This window comes from Cinclus cinclus, chromosome 1, assembly GCF_963662255.1.
Source record: "Cinclus cinclus chromosome 1, bCinCin1.1, whole genome shotgun sequence".
Taxonomy (NCBI): Eukaryota; Metazoa; Chordata; class Aves; order Passeriformes; family Cinclidae; genus Cinclus; species Cinclus cinclus.
Window position 1 is genome coordinate 69827960 of NC_085046.1, and position 22005 is coordinate 69849964.

At 40.0% G+C, this 22005-nt stretch overlaps 1 protein-coding gene across 1 annotated transcript in view; it reads right to left on the bottom strand.

Moving 5' to 3' along the window:
* Positions 1–22005, bottom strand: part of MYLK4 (myosin light chain kinase family member 4) — a 164354-nt gene that overhangs the window by 20228 nt on the left and 122121 nt on the right. The window lies entirely within an intron of this gene.

Here is a 22005-nt window from a genome sequence, read left to right on the forward strand (position 1 = left end):
CCCACAGCTCAGGCTCAGACTTAGAGCCGATCCTTTTGGGCTGTGCCTCTCCCCTCCCAGCCAAGAAGCACATTTCCAGAGGCCTTAATAGCCACTTGTGTGTAACTGGCCACGCTTTGCTTAATGAACATGAACCGGGGGGAAGAGTGTTGCTGCCTAATAAACTATTTCATTTAGAATACTTAAGTGCCTGTGGAAGGTGCATTAATCACCTAAGAGCCAGATTTCCAAAGTTATTTAAGCATCTAAATGCACAAAAGACCATTGACTGGGCTTTTCAGAAGTGCCTCCCTGTTTCAATCCCCTGGGATATTCATCCAACAGGTCTAGGCAGCTTGGTGCTTTTCATCACCTGATTGGGGTTCTTACTGGGAAAGAAGGTCTCAAAAGCAAAAGGGAGGCCTCCGTATCATAAATATGGTTCACAGGCAGTGCCAAGGGCTGGTGGGGCTTCTGTGCATCTTCCCTTCTCCTTTACCTTGGATTTGTACTAATTGCTGTCTTCAGCTCTGCTAGAATTGGGAAGATCCATATTTTGACCAGATTATGCTGTCTACAATTCACTATGTGTGGGCTTTACTGATGTGCTTTGGAATCCGTCATGACCATTTTCTAACCTTTTTCTCAAGGAACAGCACTGACTCATTGGATGGAACAGGCAAGCTGCTTTGGTCATGTCTCCTCCAAAGTCCTGGGTTTGTTTTCAATGTCCTGAATAAATACTGCAAGCAGGATGTGACATCTATCCATCCTAGCTTCCTAGTGCCAGCTGTAGAACTGAAGACAGGCTGCAGGGAGTTCTCAGGAGTGCACAGGCTTCCACACTTCTTGTGAAAATGCAAGTGCCTTTGGTGACAATGCTTAGACAGGTACCATGTCACACAGCCTCATGTGGACTTAGTCTCTCATTTCCACTCTTACAAGAAAAGAGATATCAGCTCATCATCATCTATGATGTGATATCATGACTTATTCTTGCTGAAGCATTTGTTTTGTTTTGTTTGGGTGCCTGTCTAAGTGGTCCAGTGCAAGTGGTACTATGGTCCCACCAAAAATTCTCTAACCTGCATTTACATTTAAAAAAAACCAAATAGTAAAATAAGAGAGTTCAACCTTCTCAACATGCAGGAACTTTCTTCACCTCTGTTGGTGTCTAAGTCTGCAAGTTTGGGTGAAGTGTGTGCATCCTTACTGGGTGCCGTGCGATACCTCTGCTGAGCCCACCCAAGGGCAGGGAGGTTGCAGGAATATCATGTGAGTTGCTCCAGGATGAAAGGCACCTTAAAGGCAAAATATTTTGTTTAATTGGATAGGCTTACAGCTGTATTAATAAAATACTGGTTAGCAATGTTTACATATACAAGATTTATCATGGTAAGGTTGATTCCAAACTTAGATTTATTGTGCAGGAAAACGAAGAGAAATCAGTCATGTTGTCAATCCAATTTCATTTCCATACACGTTTTCTTCTGAACCAGACAGGCCCCTGGAAATACACATTTCTTAACCAGAAATGTCCTTCAAATCTAGCCCTGACACAAATTTGAGGCTCAGCTTCACCAATGGGTTTTGATGCAGTGCAGAACTTCAGTATTACTGTCCCAGTTGAAAGGGAATTCCTGGCCCCTTTCAAAGGAAAGAAGTGACGTTCTCTTGTTCAAAGAAGCATACTAAAAGCCCTAAGCATGGACTGTTGCTGTAAAGTTGGCCTCCCTGCTCTTCTGCTGTGAAAGCTTTCAGCTCAGTACTTTGAAAAAGGAATATATTTTGGGATGTGCACATTCCACCACAAACCTTTCTTAGTGAAACCACGAGGCTTTTTGCATTTAACTGCCAAAACCCAGGAAAAATTTTACCGGTTCAAGGAAATGCAGACTTTACAGTACAAGCATGCACAGTTATGGGTCACAAAACAACTTTGACTTAGGTATTCATTGATTTTTTAAAAATAATTGATACAGTTGTGGTTCTAAATGAAATATACCAATTTTTAAAGACTGCATTTTTATTTTCATATCTCTCTTGGCTTCAGCGAATCTAAATCACTGCATTTTTCCTTTTGGATTATAGGTGTAACTACTATGGCTATCTGGAGGTGGGAAGTCAGTTGCCATTGAAATGCTAAATTAGCCTAGAGGGAAAAAACCCCACATTTTAAAAAAATTTCTTTATTTTAAATATCTCAGTTCTAAACCCAGTAACTTTGACTACCTATATCCTTTAACAAATGCAAAATTAAATAAAAAATACTAGAGACAGTGAAGTTAATTGTTGGAACCGACACATATGAAATTGTTTAGTCTTGAATCTGACAAGGATGTACATCAATTTTCAGTAAACAAACATGGTGGGTATTATTTCTAGACAGGATATGTCAAGTTTTATGCGTGAGGGCATCTGCAAGGGCTCATTCATCAACTTGACGAAGGTGTAAAAGGTTTTAATGACCTCCTAAATCTCCTTCCCTGGCTGTCGTGGTGAGATGCCTTCCAAGGTCGGTCACCCAAGCCAGCAGGTTCACTTGCATTGTAAACAATCATAGATCAGACTGAATTATAATTGCTGGTGGACTCCAGAGCAGAGGGCCCTATATATATCACAGCTCTTTCTTGTCAGGGCAGTACAGGTCAGCTGTGTTTGTTCATGGATGTATTAGGCTTTGGTTTTCCTGAGCCTCTGCATCTTTGACAGTGGTCCTGCTTCCCCATTGTATTTGCTGTCTGGACAGGATGTTCTACCAGAGGAAGTGTTCCTTGTGGAAAAGGCGTCAATTAGTTGTCCAACTGACCCTCACTCCTGCTACCTCCCTTGCAGGCAGAAGATAGATTGATCTATTTAGATATGATCTTGCATTTGTTTTATAGCTTTGCCAAGTAAGTAAAGCAGTATAGGCTTACAAGTTGCTGACTAAAGCAGGCAATAATGCAAATTTCCATTTCCACCATATGTCATCAGCCATTTATGTTATATACAAGATAGTTTTTGAATGGAAGAAACATTAAAAAGGGCATGGCTGGTCAACAAGGTTAATTAATTGCTGTGCTGGCAGGCAGCTTTGTTTGAGAAGGCTGTGATGCTGCAATCATCTGAGACTTTCAAGGTTTTGCTGAGGAAATGGGTCATTGAAAAAAGGATTTTGCATAAATTTTCTGATAAATAAAAGAAGAGGGAGAAAATTCTTAGCAATCTAGCGTAAATATCAGTAATCAGGAATATGATACATTAAAATACATACCGGTTTTGGGTACATTTCCTCAGAATAATCTATTCCAATGCATAGGAAAGCAAACATTAGAATACCACAGGCAGTTTTTAAAAGAGCTCTTGGTCCCTGGGCAGAGTTCTGGCAAGCAAAGGAAAGCTCTGCTTGATCACACAGCATGTGTTATGAACTGCATTTGATTTTATGGCTTTCCAGAAAGCTGTCCAAAAGAAGGTCGGCTGGTTGTTTTTTTGGGTTTTCCTCCCACTTTTTTTTTTTTTTTTTGTGCAAGGGGTCTCAACCATCCTAGCATGTGTTTTTCCTCACCCAGCTGACCCAGGCCAGGGAGGTATTTGCCAAGAGGGTCAGCAGCTCCCAAAGGCAATGACTAGAGTGCAGAGCTCACTGGTTCAATTCGGAATAGCTGGGCTTTTGTTCACCTCTGTCTTCTGGGCTCCTTATTTGTCCCCCTCTTTTTGAAATTTGCTTCCTCCTTTATTTCTTTATTACTGAAGCAGTTGAATTTGCTCTCTACCATGGTACAGATACAATGTACAATAGCAATGCAAAATATCTTTTCCTAAGATGGCAGCTCTCAGATGACTCTTAAGAATTTAAGAAAATAAGCAAGTGAAAACTTGATATGCAGGCAATGCTGTTTGAAACCCCACACCTACTGCAACCACCTGGAGAAGGAAGATCCTTCAAGAGACAACCAAAACCCATAAAACCAAAGCAGGATCTTCCACCAAGTGTGCCTCTAGGGAATGGATATGATTCACTTCTCCCTACAAAACTCACCCATGCCTTTGACAGTGTAAGAAGAGAGATTTCACCTGCTAAAGAAAATTCAGTCAGCAGCACCTTGGTCTTAGTGAAGCTATACATGGATCAAACCTTTCCCTCTGGTGTAACGTGAGCACAGCAAGGCAACCTCAGGCACCATTTATGGTATGTGTGGAAAAACCAGGTGCAAACTACCACAAATAAGAACAATTCTGCTTTCAGAAGGACTGCCAGTTGGAAATCTCTTGGAGGATAACTCTTTGATGAGGCTTCTGTTACTCAGGTTTGGATTATTTGTTTTAAGCAGAGTGTGTTTAAGAGCTTATAAAAATATCAATGGGGCTGGAATTATGAAAATAAAATGCAATTATTTGGGTTTTTTTTGGTTTTATATCTCATGTTTCAGTTGAAATGTTGTCAATGCTTGGGCTTATTAGGGAGTCCCAAAAGGGACAAAACCACTGAGACTTTTATGTTAGTCTGCACGGCTGTCCTTATATTCAGTTCTGTAACTACTCGGAAGACATGGAAAAGCCTGCAACAAGATCTGTCTACTGGATATTTATAACACCTCAGTGCCAGTCTCCTGAGGCAATTTTTGAAAAGCTGTAGTTTCTACTTCTTTACTTTTACTCCTGTGTTGATGAAAAAAAAATTAAAACCAAAGAAATCTTCTTCCCAACTAGCAAACAAACAGAGAAAGTAGAGTAACAGAAAGGATGGAATTAAACTTTCCTTCTTCACCAAAAGTGTTGTCTACATCAGCATACACCGTGAAATCATTTAATTATATATCTATAGCGTGGGTGGGTTGTTTGGCATTCTGTGACTGCTTTATTGCAGAGCCTTTTACTTCAAGTCCCATTTAAAACATGTGGTTTCTGCACATTCTGGACTATCCAGTGGGAGTTTTTAACGTTACCAAGATTTAATCAAAAGTAAATAACTCTATTATTTTTGCATTGTTATAATCTGAACACTTTTAGATGTCTTATGTAATTACACTAATTACTTAAAGGCAATGCAGGCTGCTTTACAAAGATTCATAATGATCTTAGAAATTAAGTCATTCTCATGGTTTTTATTTTTAGTTAAGGTACTTTTGGCTCAACTTTTAAAGAACAGCAGTTTTCAGGTAACTGGCCAGACAGTGTAACAAGGCTCAATTTTAAGAGAGCACTCGGTCTCCCTACTCAGAAGATGGAGATGGTTGGAGGACACACAAATTCATCAGCTATTTCCCTCTATGGCTCATTTATAGTGCAAAATTTAAATAAGAAATATTTTGAAACCTGGCTGATTTCTTTAGACTGGTACCAGATTTAAATATGAGCATCACTGTATGTGGTCTCTAATTGCAAAGTCCTATATCTCAGGGTAAGACAAAATCCTATTGTTAGAGTGGGATGGATCCCCCTGCTGTTAAAGTCATCTTTGAAAACTCCTACAAGGTGACTTTAGACTCTCAGACACTCTTCAGACTCACCTGAGGGAGCTCACTTGCACTATGGAGAATGGCAACCTTTATAGAGCACTCAAAACTCCCCACTCAAAATGTCACATCTTAGGAATGGAATTTGAGGAATGAAATTGAGCTTAACAAGGGAGCTTTGTCTTGGGGCTGGGAATTTAGGCATTCACTAAAATCAGTCATGAAATAAAATTTAAGAAATTATAAAAAAAATCAATGGATATTGTTTCAGCTAGGTGTACAGGCTGTACAGATCTGCAGGCTGTGTCTTCTGGATGCCTGTGTGCTTGGCCTCTAAGTGCACAGGCACAGGGAGCCAAGTACAGAACACTGGTGTTCCTCTTCTGGATATATCAGCCCAGTGCACTACTGTTTTCTTGGTTGACTTCTCTTGATATTAATTTTTTTTTAATTACTTTAAAAGCACAGGAACAAGATTGTTTCCTAATGTCTTTCTCTGCACTTATTTTGAAAACTAAGAAAACAGATCTGCCACCCAGTGCCTGCCAAGTTTGGGTCTGGAACTATTTGTTGAGTAGACAGTGCTCTATAAATACATTTTATTAATATATAACAAATACGCACTCTACACTGTCTACAGTTTTTCTCAACCACAAACACATATGTACTGCTCTCTGGAGGCTCAATAACAGCTATTGGACCCTGGGCTCTTTCAAAAGTGTGGCATAACACAGGCAGCCATGTGTGCACTCATATGTGTATGCACTCATATGTGTATGCACATATGCAAGACATGGAAGTATCTCAACTTCTATTGATTGGTTGCACTTACATCATTATATACCTTTGCATTTCTGCCTAATTGCATTTTCTAGACTTGCTTTGTACCTGCTCTACCACAAAATCACAAAATGGTTGGGGTTGGAAGGGATGCTGGAGATCATCTAGTCCAACCCGCCTGTTGAAGCAGGTTTGTGTAGACCAGGTTGCACAGGCAAGTTTTTAGTATCTCCAGAGAAGGAGTCTCCACAACTTCTCTAGGCAGCTTGTTCCAGTGCTCCGGGCTCAAGCAAATGGAGCAGGCAAAGTGCACAGTGCAGTGTCAAATAATGCCTAGAGTACTGAAAAGTAACCGAGCTACATTTCAGTATTCAGGACTTATCTCCCGTATCTTCTGAAGGAGTTTCCCAAATATAGCTTGTGGAATTATGGACCATTATATGATACTGAAAAAAATTATGTAGCTTCCTGTAATGCCAGCAAAACTGAAAGCATGCCATGAGTTTATATTTAGTAGATGTTAATAAAAGCTGGGAATTTCCACTTTTCTTATTTCATGGCATATTTGTCTTCCTGAGCATCCCTTGACTGTACAACAAACACCACCACTTGCTGAGGTGTACTTAGTGAAGGAGAGTTTGGTCCCAGTCTACAGCTGCACAAAGGTGATGGCAAACTTGGTGTGCAATGTATCAACGTGAGGAGTGCACCTGAAGGCTGTACTTCCCTCATTCATGGATGTGAAGGTCCTTTTCATCTTTCTTTCTCGTTGCAGCCTTCTGGTATGCTGAAGCAATTACTGGTATAGAAATTTGCAGGGGGTGGGGATAGGAGTGGAATTACTCTAATGAACGGTCAATTGAAATTTCCCCCAGTCATTGGTCAGTATATTTAAAGAATTACTACTGTAATTATATTTTATGAGCATGAGTCATTTTTCTGTTTTTAAAAAAGTACTTCAGTTTACCCATCTCTTTTAGTACATTTCCATTTGGTGTGGTTTGGCTGCATGGAGAAATGCGGCAGCTGGTTACTTGAAAATATTTAACAAAGCACCAGATTCCTCGGCTCTGGCATACCTGTGGACCACATATATGGACATAATTGCAAACATCTGTCTACCCACCCATGTAAGAGCTAAGAGGAGCCATTTAAGAAAAAGAAGGCCAAAAAAGTCAACTTTGAGGATGAGAAACTACAGAGCTACCTGTTTGTATGTTTATTTATTCATAATATATTACCAGCTGATAGTCTTCAGAGACAAACCCCTTGGCCATTTTCACAGGAGGGATGTCACAATGCAATATATTGCAGGACCACAGTATATATGCATTAAACCAAGCAATGATAGGTTATGAAAAAGCATGAAACTTTAAAGAGCCTTCCAATCACTTAAAGAAGAACTTTTAGTGATGTGAAACAACAAAGAGGAAAATGGAAAATGCACCTTGGAGCGAATTGTGTGATGAGTAATTGAGCTCAGATTGTGTGAACCATATAAATTATTTTAGCAGTCAAAATGGAGATTTTGGATCCAAACTAACTTTCTCACCTGCAGTAAACTGTAGACTAGGGAGTACTGATGAGTCCATGCTAGTCCTGGTTTGACCCGAGCTTCAGCCCAAGCTCACCCTGACCCATGCATCCTGAATTCAGTGGTTGCCTTCAAATTAAAAACTGGTGGAATCCCCTCAGTGTATTTTCTACACTCCAAAACTGTTTGGGTTTTTTTATGATCTGTTTTCAGATCTCCTGACAAAGAATCTTTCACAATAGCTTAACTGATCAGAACCAGCATCCTTGCCTAAAACCCTTCAAGCTTTTGGATGTCTAGAATATAGACCCACAATAAAACTTGCTAATATGTATTTTACTCACATCAGTTATATTCACTGACTGTCACACTCAAAGCATCCCTCTCCATTAATCCACCTTTGCCCCTCCACTAGGCATTCAAAAAAGCAGAATGGTGGATTGTTGAAAACCTCAGACATGGTAGACAGGACAGAGCTGTCTCCATAGTTCCTTGAACTGTAAGAATGGCGTATTTGAAATTGAGAAAATTCTGGGCAGCTGTTCTGCTTATGCAGGAGCAGGGAGGAAGGTGTTGCTTCTTGTAGACTTTCATCTCCTGGGTCTATAAACAGAGTTCAGATGGGCAGCTCAGAATATCTCCAAGTCACTTTAAATCTCTTCTAAATTGTATTAGTGTACACAGTGAGCCTAGGGCACTTTCTGTAGCTGGAGCAAAAGTGGTTTGCAACAATCTTCCTCCTTGCCGACTAAATTTTATATATACTGCATAGATATTTTGTACAAGGTTAGAAGATACAGCTCACATCTCTTTCTTTCAGTGGGAGGCTGTTCCTTGTACAGCAGTGCTGTCCTTGTGAATCTGACAAGAGCTCTTGTCAATGCACCTGGGGCAATTTAAGACCCTGCAATGCCCAGCTGACCACACAGCCCCACTGTAAAGGACTCCTGCCCCTGCCAAGGAGTCAGGGGAGTAGAGCACCCCAGCAAGGTTATTCAAACCCCTTCATACTGAGACTTCATCTCTATGCAAATATTTTCCAGCTAAAACTGAGTGCTCAGTTTACTACATATGCAACCAATCCATGGTGAATTACTAAACTGAATACTAAGTTTTTCCTGCCCATTTATTTCCTCCTTCTCTTGTTGTTAGACTCCAGGTTCTCCTGAAAGGAAAGGGACATCTGTCTGAAGAAATTTACCCTGGGCAGGAAAGAGGTTGAGCACATGGCTTTCCCTGCTATGTCTCACGACTCTGTGAAAACCCACACAGGTGAAAAAAGATCTGTCAGTGCAGTGTTACGAGAAGCAGAACATGCATTTGCAGCCCAAACAAAAGTAAAATTGAGGATGTGGTGTGGTATGGTATTTTCTTGGACTGATAATTTCTGTCTGATCAAGGTCTGAACGCTTTGAATGGACTTCATTTGCCATTTGGATGTACCTCATGTTGATTTACAATTGAAATGATACTGTAACACCATTACTCACTGCACAACTCCAGAGGTGCATAATATGTTAAATCTGCACCATGTTAAAAGACAAGCTGGAAATCAGCTCTAAGCATTTATTTTGAGGCACAAATTCTAGATTTTTTGCCAAGCCAAAATGCTGTCTCCCATCATAAATGCTACACATAAATATTGTGTAATGGGAACAAGGTGTCAGCTGGAGTCTTGCAGGTTCTGTTTAATTCTTAACTTTTTTTCTATGCCTTGACATATAGCAACACAGTTGTGCTACTGTAAGGCTGACTAAAATGCTGTTTTCCTTACAGATGCAGTGAGACCTAGATCTATATCTGATAGAGGTATAAGATCCAAGAAAGGGCATGAAACCCAGGTACAGATCATTACTGATCTGGTGATTGCCAGTTTCTTTGTAGAATTGAGCTTCCACAACTGTAATTTCTGTATATATAAAATGATAGGATAATCTTCACTGTCACACTTATGGATAACTATTGCTAGAACAACTCTGAAGAACAATAATTATACCTCTGGAAAGATCCTGAATTCACAGAATTCACAGAATGACTAGGTTGGAAGTGACCTTCAAAATCATCAGGGTCTCTTCTCTCTCTGAAGTGTCTAGCAAGGATTGTGTCCCAAGTGGACTGAAGCTGGGATTCTTTTCCCCCTACACATTGGTTTAGTTATTTCAGATACTTGTAATTAAAGAAGCACTGGGATCATTGGTCAGTAGTTTGATGTCAACCATGATTTAATTGTAAGTGACCATTTCATTAATTGATAGACATGGAACAGAGTCTGTATAATTAACTTTAAACTCCAACATCCACCTATTGTCTGAAGGCAGGGGGTTTGTGCCAATTCTCTCAGCATGTGTTGCACTTGGGAAACTAAAGTCACAGCATGAGAACATAACTGGGCATGAAAAACCTGTATTCAGGGATTTCAGTGCAGATGTAGAGTGAAGAAAGCATCTTGCCACAGAGAACAATGAAATGCTTTCACAGAACAATTGAAATAACTTTCCTCAGCGGGTGAAGGATAATCCTGTGGGACCAGTCAGCACATGGCATGGATTCAATTCCCTGCTCTTTGAGACTCTGTATAAATGGTCTGGACCCAGAGTTTTAATTGCTCTTGACATTTATCAGTAAACTACCTTCTTTGTATTTGTTAAAGGGTGTTCTCTTCTTCTCACTGGCATATGGGCAAGAATCTTGAAGACTTTGAGGTCCTCTGATGCCATTTCCAGAATCACAGAGTACTCTCTGCTTCAGAGCTTTCTTACCTTTCTATCCAGCAGAATTACTAGATAGCACTCCTATAAAACTGGAATGAACACCAGATCCAATTAAAGTGACATTTTCAGTTCCTTCATTTTGCCTCTAAGAGTTCAAGTCATGAATGAAAAAAGACAGATCACAAGGAGTTGTCTTACATTTAACCTATTCACTGAATGTGATTCTGACTTCTTTGTAATTCTTGATTAAAGGATCGCCCTGATGAGGTGTGACCAGCATCCCTGCTGAGCTGATTTCACGAAAGTCAACAGTGAGCACATCAATTAATGAACAATGAATTAAGTGGTCTTGAGGATGCTGCTGGCTATCCCCCTCTTCACCATCTCTCATGATGGTGGGACCTAAACCAGAATCTGTTAGAAACCATGGCCAAAGTTATTTTCTTTTCACCATCCTCTGTTCATCCCCTCAGTACTAAGGGGTTGGGAGGGTAAGACCAACCACTTAAAAGTTTCCTCAACAGGTAGGTAGCCAAGAGGAATGGCAGCAGCAACATCATCTGTCAGAAACAGCACCCAGGAGATATATCAGCAACAGGAGTTTGTGGACACTTCTCCACAAGTCCCACCTCTTTGCATTGTGGGTCTTTGGACTACATTTGCCCCCCAAATGCCTTGGGAAAGATGCTGGTCCTGGGAATGGACAAACTGATTTCTCAGAAATGTGACCTGTTCTTTGGCTGTCTAAGAGCAGCCTCCCAGAAGGAATGCTTCTGATGAATTCTGTTGCTGAAGAATTCTGAATTCTGAAGGACTGCTTCTGATGCTACAACAGCTGGGTTTGTCATTTATTACTAGCCTAGTATGCTTTTCTGAGTAAGGGCTGGACTCATCTCCCCATAATTTTTCCATTCTTCTGTTTGGAGGCTTTATTCCATAGTTGAATTTGTTCATATGCTAGTGACACTATTTATCCACATAGAAGCACCAGATAAATCCAACTAGATCATGAAAAGAAACAAGCAAATTCTCAGGTACTGTAGAGCAGGGTCATCCACTGGCTTCAAAAGAATTGTGCTGTATGATGTTCTGGTATGAACTGTTTTGGGTGGATGAAGAATGGATGGAGAAAATCCTTACAGGTAACTGAGTCCAGACTCCTCTGCTTCTCTTTCACAGTCTCATCAATTTACCAAGCAGTCTGAATGTATAGGTAGATTTGGTGGTTTTCCCCTTCTGTTACTTCAGTGTCTGACTGTCCTGGTTACTAGAAATCTTATTTACAGATTAAATTGGTGGATATTATATCCATGTTATCTCCACAGTAACTTGTGGCTAGTCCCTTTACCCTCAATAGTTTTCCACTAACTGGTGCAAATAAACAAGTAATATAACTGATCCTCGTACTTGAGTTACTGGATTGAATAAATCAATGTCATTAATGTGGTGTGTCCTCTAAGCAGCAGAGCCATACCATGACACCACTAGCTGAAGCCCTGGAAGAAATAAAGTTGCATTTGACTCTGCCAATTTATTCCAGCAGCCTGGGCATGCTACTAATGTGACTGCACAGCTTTCAGTTCTCAAACTAGGTCACTCTAGTGACCTACTTTGCAGCAATTTTTATTTGTGTCCGCAGCATTTCTCTGAAATATGTATTCTATGTTTTTATCCCTTTTCACAACCCTATTCCTGATTAGATACCTTTTTTCTTGAACACAAGTAATCAGAATCATATATTGCATTTCAGATGAAGCCTTGAAATTGTCTTAAAATTGCCATACAAATATTTCACCTGCTACAGCCTAAGATCACAATTACATCCAACTTGGGGATCAAGTCATTCTACATTTCAGTGGTATATCCAGGCACACATCCCTCTTCTCCTTTGTTTCCAACAGAAATTACTGCTATTCATCCCAAAGGGCTGATTTTGCAGTGCTATTCACTTTCATTCCATTTCTATTACTTCTGTCCTCATGCTCATCCAGCTCTCTCTGCATGGTATTCTAGTCCTCCTCTGAATTGACAGTGCCTTCCAACTTTGTGTCATCAACATATTTCATAAGCCCACTCCTACATTTTGAGCCAAAACCACTCCTTGAGGAACTCCATTAATAGCCTATCTCCAGCCCAATATTTTCTCTCTTGACACAGAGTGCTGTCATCTCTTTAACCAGTTTTTGAGCCATCTTACATTTTCTCTCCTAATCCCCCTTTTCCTTACCTATGCAGACGCTTTCTCACATGGCACCAAACCAACTGTTTTACTGAATTCAGAACACTGTATTTCCTTTGTCTAGGAAAAGCAGTCATCCTGAAGAAAGCTATTATGTTAGTCTGGCATGACCAGACTATGACCAAACCAGACTAAAAATGGTGTTTTCCATTTTCCGGCTTATCTTTCTTCTTTTCTACAAAATCTGTTCTACAGACTTGCATATGGTTGCAAACTAAATGGCCCCATGATCACCAAATGAGCTTCTCTTCTTATTATTTCATTTTGACAGTTGGGTATGGTATTCTTTGGTCATGTCTTCTGTCTCAAGTGTCCCAGAGGGGGAATTTCTAAGGAGCTGATGATTTCTTGTGCTGTTTCCCCAAAATTTCTGGAGTGGTGAGTAACCTGTCCCCTCCAAAGCAAGTTTGATGTGGCAATTTGAGTTCTATTTCTAGCACCATAGGACTAATTCCACATGGGCATACTGTGTCTCTCTCCATTGTCAGTGTCATTGTGCACAAAGGGAAACAAAAGGCACTGTGTGTCAGTTTTAGGAAAAATCACTATTAATCTCCACCCTGGCCTAGTGCATGGCTGTTCCCACGCTTCTTTTGTGCTCAATTCCTAGTTATATGGATGCATTTTTTTTTCTGGTTTTTTATTTCCTCTGAAAGGTCTAACACAGCTTGACTTTTGGCAATTTGTACTTTATTTCTGCACTTTGACCTCTTAAGATGCTGCATTCTCTGCTGATTAGGCTTCTTCTCATTCTTTTTAGGCTCTCTGTCATTATCCATGTAATTTTTAGGGTGGATTTTTATTTAGTTCCTTCCTACATGACCCCCTCCTACTTTTATTCTTATGAAACAAGTTTCAGGTATTCTTTTGGAATTCTGACTCAATGAAATCTCAGTTTTAAGTAGCTGTTGCTTTTCAGCCTCTATCATGAAGTGAATGACTCCTTCCTGAGGCAATTCTTCTTCATATACTTAATAAACCAATCATTATCACTCCCAGCATTATTGTATTTCCAACTTCTTTTGATCAATGCACAGCTTGGAATACCTTTGGTCTAGACAAGTCTCTGTTCTGTGCCTTGCAGAAGAGGGGACTCCAGAGACACAGAACAATGCTGCAGGCAGCAAAAACCTCAATAATAACCTTTTTGAGACGTTTTGTCCTGATGTATACATGTTTTTTATTTAGTGAAGCAGTGCATCTTAATGCAAGACTAAAAGTTGTCTATGAAGCTTATATTTAAATCACATTAACAGAACTGAAATAAGTCAATTTGTCTTAGCAATTCATTGTGCTAAAGAAAGGAAATTAATACTCCTCTATCAAAGCTCACAGGAAAAAAAAGTGGGTTTTTATATGTTGGCCAGGGCAGACTGAAAATGTGCTTTGAGCAAACTACTGGGTAACAAAGTACTATTTTCACAGAACTCTGTTTGAGAAAAAGACCATACTTAAAGAACACTTTATATTCACATGTACTCAAGCCCCTGATAGAGGTACCCAAACCCCAATCTCAGTTTTTAGCTTCTACTATATCTATTTAGCCAAAAAGTAAAAAAATGATTGAAAGAGTTGTTTCTTCTGCTTGACTGGCTGCTACTCAGAAGTTGGTACAAAGGTATTGAACAGCATCAAGCACAAAATTCATGAATATTTAGCAAGGGCCCCTATTATAAGAGATAACTATTGATAGTAGTATGAATACTTAAATTTAATCTTTGCTGTTTACATCTAGACCTAATCCTAATTAGAGCAATGGTGAAGGTCTGAACTACTCTCCATCTGAAGAGAAATAGCATAGGCTAGCACACAGAATGCCAAAGCCCTACGAGGTGTGTGTTATTTTTAGAAGAAATGTTCAAGTAGAAATATCTGAGGTGGAACACTGAGCCTTGCCATAGAGCACAGCCCCTGACCAGCAGGAGTGAGGCATGGGCAGACAACCCTCAGCAGCTGATGTCAGGATGGGGCAGAACTGCATTTCTGTTGTTCGTAAGAATGCATGGACTACACTCCTTGAGCTGTACGACAGTGAGGAAAAAGGAATACAGTCTTGCTTCCTTCCAGGCATGCTGTCAGCTGACCTGTTTGAGTCTTTTCCAAGGACTATACTCAAGGGAATGTCAGGAGACGTCCTGCCTCCCTGAGGTATCACACACAATGCACAGCATGAAACACAAGATTCAGAGCAAGGCTGTGCATAAACTGAGATGTCGCACCCTAGAAGAATAGCCCCTAACTTGTACATTTGCTTAAATCATTGTTTCTTATCACGTACAATGTCTTTGGGAAGATCGTTATGAGTCATTAGAATATGTGTTCCAGACTCTTATCAATAACTGCATTATAGCAACCCATGTCATCATGGCCATGTTATTTCACAGAGTTACCCTTAGTTAGGCAAAGAAATATCTTAACTAAGAAGATACCAAACAGTCTCTACTCAAAACAGTGCTTTTTTCAGGCAATTTTTAAAAACCAAAACCAGCAGTTCTGTCAAACCTCCAGCAAACCAACGTTTCCATACCCCTACGGCTTTGTGTCTCCTGAATGTGGGATTTTCCCCCTTCTCTAAATGTGAAAAAAGAATCAGCACAGAAAATACAGTAAATTTACTGTGTCCTATTATATAGACACCAAGTTTTTATTTGCACCCACAATATGCAAAAAAATATCTTGCAGCTCCGACACTGGCAGCCACATAAATTTCAGAGAGGATCTTGCTCTGACTCACTCCACAGAGAAGTGTGATCGAGTGCATGCAATGGGTTTTCTCTCTTTTGTTCACCTCTCTGCCAGAGAATATGGAAGCCAAAATCAGGATACTACAAATTTTTTATGCATATACCCACCACCCACTGAAATTAATGGGAGAAGTTTGAGTAAATCCCTGGTTAGAGAGAAATAAGGAGTACTTTTAATTGTGCTTTTAACTGAAACATGCTAATTCATATTTATGGCAAGTAAGGGTAGATTCTTCTCTCAGGAAACCTCTAACAAAAATGCAATCCAACTACTCTGCCTGGATCCTGGAAGAATGATTTGGACTCAGGAAGCTGGTTATGTGCTAAAGGAAAACAGGAGGTTCTGCAGTGTTTGAAGCTGCCTGCTTGTCTCCAGCCAACCTGCATGTCACACGTGTTTTTTGGCTGTGGGAAGCCAGTGCTGAGCTGCCACGCAGTACGTGTGGCACAGAGCACTGCTGTGACAGGTGCCTACTGTAGAAGCAAACACATTGATTACACTGGTGTTATCTCATCCAAATGATGTCTGAGAGCAGGGCAGAGAAGCTTGACCACTATTCATCTACCAGTATTTCTGATTTTTTTCCTCTAAGCTTTCGATCACTTCAAAGTCTGATGGCTTCAAAACAATGCCAGGCATAATTCCTTTATATTTTAGGAAACATGCCATAAGAAAGCAATGACTGTCAAACAGTCTTAATTTGTCAGGGGTCATCCTTAATCCATGCTGTGAGCAGGAGCACAGTTACTCTCATCCAGAACTTGACACACTGGCTGAACTGGAGCATGTGCTGATATGCTGTATAATGCTAAACCTTAAGCCTTCTCCCAAGTGCCTCTGAAATCTGGAAGGTTTAAGCACTCATTTTTTTTCTCACCTATGGGGTGGAATAAATTGTACATCTCATCTGGCTTTAATTTCAGGCAGTGTTAGTAGAATCTCCAGCATTGTAGTGGGGAATTGGCTGGAAATTTCCCTGTGGGATTCAGGGGCACTACCCTCCCGGAGATTGGTTTGCCACAGCACAGACATTCTGTGCAGCTGATGCAAAACACTATTTGAAATATGGAAACATCCAGCATTTTTGCTCTGGGGCCAAGATAATCCCTCATTTCTGCCACTTCACTGGACCCGCCCCGCAGAACTGATGTGAAAGTTTAGCTCAAGTCACAGTGCGAGTCAGACGAGACCAAATTCCCATCTGGACTGTACCCACATAACTCTATAAGGCAACACAGCTGAACAGGTGTAATTCAGAGAAGAATAAGAAACTATCCTTAAGCCAGCACTGCAAATTCAGGCCTTCATTTTATCCTGTGTTATCTTTTTGTAGTCCCATTTCTCAGTGACTGCAGCTCTGCTCAAGTTCAGCCACCATGCACAGAGCTCATTGTGGCATGGGAACAGCAGTTCAGACCTCACATACTCCTGGTCCTTAAGGCTGACCAAAAATATCCTTCAGGACAATTTTGCAAATGCTTAGTATTCAGCTCAGGTGCCAGAGTCTTACAAAGTGCTCTTTATAAATCTTGTGGAAAATATGACAGTGTAGTGAAATGTCTGAACTGGAGCAGTTCTTTTCTAGAAGTTGGATTTCAGGGTGCCATGCAGTGTTCTATTTTCACATCCTTATTTTAGGAGCAAGGATTTTTATCCGAAAGTTGCTAAGTAATCACCAGGGTTTGTTTTTTTTTTAGTTTGTTGTTGTTGTTGTTTTTTAAAGAAACCAAAAATGTAACCCCCCACCCCATCTAACTAATTATCTTAGAGAGAAAAAGCATCAGTTTCCTTCATATGACATGTCAAGTGGACAGTATCTTGCAAGCCAAAGACAGAAACACTAGCTCACCCACATAATTTTATTACTGACTAAAATAAAACCATATGATGTTTCTGCATTAGTGCCTGAAGGAATTAGTTCACTAGATTCTGGCACTATAAAGTGTCCCTAACACTTTTGTTCATACACATGTAAAGTCCAATGAAAAATGGTGATAGTTATTTTCAAGGAATAGAGGAATAGCTGGAAAGCAGTCACCCCATAAGAGAAATTACTTCAGCTGTTTGCCATTACTGCCATCAATGTTAACTCAGAAAACTTTAAAATTGTAGCGTATACAATAAACTAAATTTTAAAGATCTTATTCTATAGAAAGTGAAGCAAATGAAAGGACTTAGATCAAGTTCAATGGATTTTGGAGCTGTCTCTGCTTCACACCAAACATTATAGACACATGTTCAAATGCTCTGACACTGTATTTCTCACAAAACTTAGAAATGTTGCTACCTAGTTTTAGGAATAACTGTAAGGTCAATGTTGCATCTATCCAGAAGAAAAATGCTTCCATCTGTTTAAAAGAAAGACATTGTTAGTTATACTTAGATACTTTTAGAAGAAGAATGGCAGCAGAAATATATAAATTCTGGCTACAGCACTGTTTTAAAAACTACTGGTATTTAGCATAATTATATTTTGGCAGAGCAAAATATAAGTTACCTACAAAACCTGCTATCTCAACTAGCACATTTGAAAATAAAATGCCATGATTTATGTAATATCTTGTCATCCAGGGATCTTGAAATATTTTACAAATAAGAATGACATTGAAGAATTCTCCCTTATTACCTTCACTCCACAGAGTGAAAGTGAGGTACTGAATTCTGTTGAGCAACTTGCCATGTTTGACAAGTAGAGCCAGAAATGGGGTCTGTAATGGTATTCCCTTATTGTCTTTTTCTTACATGGTATTTCCTATCTCTTTTCACAGAATCTGCTACTACAGATCACATCTACCATAGCTACAAACAGCTCCTTGTGTCCAACACCTTATAATTACCAGAAAAGTCCATGAGACTGACAGCTCTGGAACAAAAGCCTTCATTGTTCCATCTTAGGAAATGAAATGCAACTATCAGGTTATATATCTTGTGGGTGAGGCACTGCAGACCAGCATCACAAACAACTGCAGGGCGATGTGACAGTGCCAGGCTAAGATTTCAAGCTGCATTTCTTGGCGCCTGGGGAAGAGGCTGGGATAACCTCACATAGATATGGAAGTTGAGCAGCCCTGTTCTGCAGCTCAGGTGGCTGCAGGATATTTTATGTCCCCACAGCATTGAGGGGTCTCCTCAGCTCAGCCTTTGGCCAACCAGGTGCTCCTTCCTCAGCTCTCTGGTGCCTCTCAAACCAACAGCAGACCTGCACACACACACACACAGACACACACACACACAGACACAGACACACACACACACACACAGACACACACATGTTCCCAGGAGCATGAATCCAGCATCAGGAAGCCAATCTCTATTGAGTCCGTGCACTACAGAAAATTGTCTCTTTTCAAAGCTTCTCTGGGACTTTAAGTCCTCTGAACCTAAGATCTATTGGGTGAACTCTTTTTTTAGACAAGACCAAGAGCTGCCCATTGGCTCCTGTGATTAACCAAGTTGTCCCTTGATGGCTGTGTAGTAGAGAGGATGAGAGATGTCTTGTTATTTTCCCCACAATAGCACTTGCGGCCATTGCATAAAGTGGCAAATCCATGTTTAAAGCTAAGGTCTAGTCACAATTCTGTATATTGGCTCATGAAATGCTTGTGGGCATTATTTTAGAGACTAATTTTGGTTGCAGCATGTCAATTTACTTGCCATTTGCATTTGGGGAAATACTGGTGTGATTGTCACTCACTGCTTCACACTGGCACTGACAACTTTTGTGTGTATCTATTTTGCCTACTCATTCTGAGGCATCACTGGCCTCCACTCGAAATAAGATTTGTGATGTTTCAGTATCCGTGACAAAACTGCCAGACAGAGTTTTCAAAATGAAAATAAGAAGTCCAAGAATTCAGGAGAATTTATAAGCTGTAAAAGAAAACAAATCCAGACATTTTCTGAGCCAAAAAGATGCAAGACAGGTCCTATTGACAAGACACAACTATTTAGAATTTTCATTCATAATAAAATGTTCAGTTGTACAACCACAGCCAAAAAGAAAACCACACAATTTTTTCATTGCAATTATTTTAAATCAAGTGTGTCATTTTTTTTCTCTTGGTGCCTGATCTTTGGCACCAAGATAGAATTATACTTGAAATGGAGCGGTAAAACACAATTAGCCTTTTTTATTTAGCAATGGTAGTTTCAAATCCATTCACCTCTAATAAAAAATTGTGGAGTTCTTGAATTGACAATAAATCACAGATTAAGATGCCTAAGAAACAAATATTATTTCTATATTTTTACAAGAAACACTTGATATTGCAGCCTCTCTGTCTGTTCTTTGTTCTCCTCCTTACTCCTTCACTCCCTCAAAGAATGTGATTTATGCTACCATGGTCAAAATTTCATTACTTTCTCTTTAACCCAGTGAAAATAAAACCTGTCTTGAGAAATCTGGACTATGTGAAAAATAGAAGCTTGCTTTTTGATATTTTACTTTAAGATATTGAACAGAAACTTCTTTTCTCTCAGAAGCAACTACCTTGATATTTTAATTTATTTTTAAAATTTCTTCCAGCAACAAGGAATGGAAGATTAAAGAAATGGGATATGGTTTATAAAACTTTTTTTCCATGGGCGTGCCCTATATGACAGACTGTGTCCCTGAAACACCTTGGCTCAAATGTAGTAGCTGTGGGTGTGGTGATTATTTCCTGGCACAAGGAGGGATTTCAGGAAAGCACTGACTCTGCCTCTCCACCCAGGCAGGTTCCTGACCTCTACTTACAAGTGACAAGAGCCCCCATGTGCATAAATCCTACAGAATCCTTTAGGCAAAACCACTCACAGTGTTTGCATTGTGAGACTGCTCTCTTGAAAATATAAATGTATGCATAGCGTGCCTGAGGGTACCCAGTTTTGAATTATAGAGTGCCTTGTGAGCAGTTGTGGCATTTGGTTTGACGACACTCCCCCTGCTTCCCTCCCTACTTCCCACTTCTTATTTAAAATTCAGCTTTTCAAAAGCTTGTTACCAAAAATATTCTCACTGATCTGTGGTGGTGCTGACTAGCAAGAGCTTTGTAATAGAGAGTGAAAGATCACTTTATAGACTTCAGCTCCTTCCTGGAATGTTTTTTTTTTCCCTTCAATTTTTTTCCCCCCTCTCTTGGCACATATATTAAAAAGAAGAAAAAAAAAGAGAAAGAGTGTATAGGTTTATTGCTTTATGGGGTTGTTAGATGGATAGCCACAGAGATCAAAGTGCTCTCTCTGCTGAACAGGTGTGGCATGGAAAGTGCCAATTCTCTCCTTTCTAAGCCCTGCACTGAGGGAATTTATTTTTTGGACAAGACTTTACACCAAACACCAAACCTGGAGAGAGCCTGAACTAGAAAATGTTTCACTACAGAGGAGGAATGGACACAGGAGCTGTGTATCCAGATCAGGCTTAGATAAGTGGTCTGATAGAGTATTTAAATAACACCAAGCTAATTCTCACCCTATTCCTTTCAACACATCTAGTTTTCCCCAGAATTTTACAAGGCAACTTTGATGGTAGTAAGATCATTAGAGAAACTATTTACAAGAGCAAAAGAGACTATTTAAAAGAGTGTGTAGTGACAGGACAGGAGGAATGGCTTCAAACTGAGCATATATTTAAGTTAGATATTGGAAAAAAAATTCTCTTCACAGGAACAGAAAAGTTTTGGATGCCCCATCCTTGGAAGTGTTCAAGGTCAAGCTGGATGGTGCTCTGAGCAATCTAATCTAGTGTGGAAGGTGTCCCTTTCCATGGCAGGAGAGTTGGAACCAGATGATCTTTAAGCTCCCTTCAAACACAAAGCATTTTTATGATTTTATGATTCTGTGTTCATTGGGCTACTGATCAGATTTTTGTGTATGGTTAGACCAGGAGATTTGTTTGCCTCATACATGGACCTTTTGTTTTGTTGTACAAGAAAAGAACAAGAGAACACTAACTGTGGCCAATGCCAAAAAGCAAAACACTCTATCTGTTCAACAAATGACCCCTCCCTCTTCTTTGTGGAATAGATTAAAGTATTCTGATTAATCCTATCAAGGAGACTGTGGTGGTGAAGAGGAGCCAAGGAGCAACAGGAGCACAAACTAGAAAAGGACAGGCCATATTTTAGGCATAAACCACAGCAAAACTGCCCAGGGGCTGAAGTTTCTGGGGTCTGCCAGTACTAAGTAGTAATAATAATAATAATAACAACAACAATAATAATATACTGCAACATAATTTATCCTGCAACAGTGGAGCAGTTGTTGAGAGCTTTGATATCTTAAGAGGATGTTGTGAAACACCTTCACCAAGGAACAGGGCTCAGGTCAGTGCAGGGGATTCATCAAGGGACAGAGCAGTCAGCCAGCAGGTCTGGTCTTTGGAAGCCTTGAAGTTTAAATGGGCTTGAGTAGAGCCCTGCCTTTGTTTAGGCAAGTCCAGGGAGAGGAAAATTCCTGAAAAGAGCAAGCCAGAGGCAGTTGGGTTTAAGAAAAGGAGGTTAGGGAAAACAAAGACAAGAATGAAGTGCTGAAATGGGCTGTGGCTTCCAAAGCATCCTACCTTTAAACAATCTTGGCTGGAATACAGGATTCCTCATC